Raw genomic sequence first — 4978 nt, 5'->3', positions numbered from 1 at the left:
GTGCAGAAATTAGCTATCAAACTTGGATTCCAATAAATTACTGCCGGATTTTCACCGGAAAAAAATCGCCGGAAAGGCTTTCAAAAAGTCGCGTTAAAGACTGCTCCATATTGGAGTTGTCTATAATGCGACTTTTTGAGATTCCGGTGACGGAATCCGGCGGAAGAAATTGAGATGAAATCATGATTTGTTGCAGTTAAAATGGTTTTTTAACTGCATATTCGGATTCAGCACCCTGAAAAACCCCTGGGACGGTTTCATTGTGCAGAAATTAGCTATCAAACTTGGATTCCAATAAATTACTGCCGGATTTTCACCGGAAAAAATCGCCGGAAAGGCTTTCAAAAAGTCGCGTTAAAGACTGCTCCATATTGGAGTTGTCTATAATGCGACTTTTTGAGATTCCGGTGACGGAATCCGGCAGAAGAAATTGAGATGAAATCATGATTTGTTGCAGTTAAAATGGTTTTTTAACTGCATATTGGAGGGCCAAGAATTGAAGTGAGGTTCAGGCGATGGGGAAGCAGCGGATCCTTTGTGTTGATTGAGGGTTGGGCGGACTACGTGGCAAGCAAGAATTTGATGGAAGGCGATGTTGTCATATTCTGGTGGGATTCTGCCCATTCTACGTTTTGCATCGCTTACAAGAGAAGTAACTGACCGCAGAACATCAAGAGGAACAGAGGTCGAAGCTGTTGCATGATACAGCCAGCTGTTCCGTCAGCAAACTGATCTCCCAGGGTTTTTTTTTTTTTTTTTTAAATACATGACTTAACTTTAACGACCGACTTTTTTTTTTTTTGGCACGATTGCTGCAATTTTTAATATTTGTTATAAAAGAAGTTGTTTTTAATATAATTTTTTAGATTTTTGGTGGTGAAAAAAATCGAAGTGAAATCTTGATTTATGCTATTTAAATTGTTTATTTGACTTTATATATGGATTCAACGTCCTGAAAAAACTTTAACGCACTTGGACTATGAAGAAACTACCCATCAAACTTATGAAGTTTGATGAAATAGTCTCATATTTGTTGTGGAAGAAGATGAGATGGAAAAATATGAAGAGACAGAATGAAGATGCCTTGTCTGTACGAGAACGGTCCGAGAACAGAAATAAAAATAAGCCCTCAAGTGGGAGATCTAAATCTCCAGGAAAACCTGTAAAGGTGTGTGAGAAATGCAGAAAGGAAGGGCACTTCAGAAAGGATTGTAGATCTAAAGCTTGTGAGAAAAGAAATGGATCTGATGATACTCCTTCTGCAGAGACGAAAGCAACCTCAGATGAAGGCGGGGATGTGTACTTGACTTCTTCTTCAAGTACACATGTAGATCATGAGGCATGGTTGATTAACTTTGGTGCATCCTTTCACATCACTCCCCAGAGGGATTGGTTCTATAAATATGAGAAATATGATGGTGGTGATGTCTTCTTAGGGGATGACAGGAAGGCTAGAATCGTCAGTCGTAGAAAAGTCAAGTTGAAGTTACAATGTGGAAGGATTAGATCACTTCTGGGTGTTATGCATATTCCTGCGTTAGCAAGAAATTTGATATTTATAAGAAATATGGATGATGCAGGTGTAAAAACATTGTTCGAGAAAGATACCTGCAAGATGGTTCAAAGAGCACTGATTTGATATAGGGAGTTTGGATTGGAACTCTGTATAAACTTATGGATAGAATTCATAGGATTCATAGGCCCACCGAGGCACACAATCTGGCTTTACTGCAACCCACAGTTTGGTTCAGGGGTTACTAGGCTAGTGGCTTCATGCATCCTCAGTCTGGTTTAGGGACCACTACCACCATGTGTTTGTCAAATTCGGAGATCCACCCGACTCAACTTCGAATCCAATCCAGCCATCCCCTAACAAAATGCATGAGAGAACCCATCTTATCAAAGCTATCAAGAAATGGAAAGGCTAGGTTGAAAATACTATCACACCTAGCAAAACCCATGCCATGGTAGAAAAGGAACACATCCAATGCCATGCATTCCAAATCTAGCAAGGAAAATACACATGTAATCCCATGCATGCCAAATCTAGCAAGGAAAATACACATGCAAGTTGATACCTGCAATGAAGCCCTTTGTAGCTGCTTGATCCTGCCTTTCTCTACTTCATCCTTGCCTCCTCTTGCCTTCTTTGTTTTTCTTGCTCCAATGCCAAAGTGCTCCAAGAAAAATCTAAGTGTCAAAGAGTATGAGAAAGAGAGAGAATAATGAGATAGCTCCAAATCTAAACTGACCAAGTCCTGCCCATTCATCCTCATAAGCCTTTTTATTACTGAGGCCTCTATTTTCTTCATTTTCTATTATTTTCCTTCATTTTCCTCCTCACATGCAACTTGTGACCTTCCACCTCATTTTTCTCCTAATTTCCATTATTTTCCTTCATTTTCCTCCTCACATGCAACCTGTGACTTTTCACATCATTTTTCTCCTAATTCCCATTATTTTAATAAATAAATGTGCCAAAATGTCTTTTAATGCCTTAGCCATTTCCTTTGCCAATTTCCTTAGCCATAAACAATTAAATGAACACCCCTTAGGATGTCTTGCCCACCATTCATTTTGGAATACGTGTCCCATCATCCATGATATTTATATATTTTTACATGGAATTTTCACAAGCGTTGTTACATAACACTCCCCCTTGGGAGAACACCATCCTCGGTGTTCAATGACACTTATAACCAACATGACTGTTGAAAACAAAACATACTGCCCATCGAGCTTTATAACATAGCTCGTTGCAGTATTTACAATCACTGACCCGCTCAAAACCAAAACATCATGACAACATGACCAGATAAAAGCCATACTGCATATTGGAGCTTTATAACACAGCTCATTACAGTATTTACAATGATATACACATATACACATTTTCTTAACCAACAAATAAAATAATATGAATCTGCAACAAGGGAATCTAGAGGCTCACACCTCCACCCTCAAAGTAATACTAGGATCCACCTCCTTCCCAAGAAGTCCAGAATCCACCGCAAAGTCAAATTTGCATCCAATGCCCAACGAACAGTTACCGGCTCATTGTTCCAGGGGCAATCCCAATGTGCATATGATTCCATCTGGAAATGCTAATGACTAAAACAAATCCATCTGTGACCTTCCCGTCTCTGCTACACAGTCGCTCTGGAATCTGATCACCCCTTACATGTAATCACTCACCTCCCAACTTCTGTTGGCACCCCCATCCTAGGCAGTCCATCCCTTGGCAAGGCTTCCTTGCATCGGAAGGTACAACAACCAAGGCATATACCTATCATATGTACAACATGCACACAACACCAAGTGTACATAGCACTGCATATCCAACATGTACATAGCATCATCCGTACAAAGCACTACATATCCAACATGCACAGAGCACCATATACACACACGTCGCATATACATCATGAAAACAGTACAATATGTATACAACACCTCATATGCAATATTCACACAACCCTATTTGTACCATCATATACATAACATTGCATAAATAGCAAGGACACATGCTATATGTATGCAACACCACAAGTGCACACATCATAGATGAAACATATACAACATATACAACGTATGTACAACAATGTACCGCACATCCAAAACCACATTGTTCTTACCAATAAACCTTGCATCTAGTGTCTTATCCATGCTCATCCTAGCATGTCGCAGACCACACTTCTTTCACTTTGTTGATGTATCCTTAAACATTACCTATCATAATATAAACATAGGCATAATACAAGTATACAATACCAAATCATATCTATATGATACTGACCTCGTATATTTGTTGTGACTACTCTTACCACATTCTTCTTACCAATAAACCTTGCATCTACTGTCTTATCCATGCTCATCCTAGCATGTCGCAGACCACACTTCTTTCACTTTGTTGATGTATCCTTAAACAATACCTGTCATAACATAAACATAGGCATAATACAAGTATACAATACCAAATCATATCTATATAATACCGACCTCAACCGCTTATAGCGAGGTACTGCACTACCAATCTTTTTCTTTTCACCAATACTTACGATTGTAAACTACACCTAATATTCCATACTTAGTTTTATTTCGTGTTACCAAGTATTATTTTTATCCTTTATACAAGTGAAAGCCCATAACATTCACATAAACAACATTATACAAGAGAAATGCACAACAGTATAAAGGGAGGGGCAACTCCCTACAATATGAGTCTGCCCGAATCAATATATAATATTCTTTTACAAGTACAAGTTAAATCTTGGGAAACCCCAAATTCACACTTAACAAATTTTCCAACTTCAGCAAACTCGGTTGCCCAGCTCTTCGGCGCCTCCACACGGTCGCCGCACAACTCACCAACCCTGCGTTCACCTCATCGCACGATCGTGTTGTTTGCCCAACTTGGGCACGCCTCGTCGTAACCAAGTCGCCACACACAGGCACCTCCGCATGAGTCACACCTTCGTTCACAACCTCAACACTTCATTGTTTCCATCGTATCGTCGTGCACAGCGCGACCTCACTCGATCGCCCATCCTCACAATTCTTTTTTTCGGCGTGCACAGCGCGCCCTCACCCGGCCACCCGTCCGGATGTCCACCCGTTCACCCAACTCGTTCACCCAAGTCACCACACGACTTCACCCGGGTCGCCACATGACTTCACCCGGTTTGCTCGAATGACCTCACCCGGGTCGCCACACGACTTCACCCGAGTCGCCCGAACGACCTCACCTGGGTTGCCACACGACCTCACACGGGTCGCCCGAACGACTTTCCTGAATAACATTCTTTAACGACTTTTCTAAACGACTTTCTTGAACGAATTCCTCAAACGAATTCTCAAACGACTTCCTCGAACGAATTCCTGAACGAATTCCTTGAACGAATTCTCGAACGACTTTCTCGAACGACTTTCCGAACGAGTTTTCCACCTGATTTTCACCCATCGTGCGAGCTCATCCACG

The sequence above is a fragment of the Pinus tabuliformis genome, chromosome 2_2 (genome assembly GCF_031772625.1).
Source record: "Pinus tabuliformis cultivar Carrire ecotype Pingquan chromosome 2_2, CPIR1, whole genome shotgun sequence".
NCBI classification, from domain to species: Eukaryota; Viridiplantae; Streptophyta; class Pinopsida; order Pinales; family Pinaceae; genus Pinus; species Pinus tabuliformis.
Note: the sequence above shows the minus strand (reverse complement) of the source record.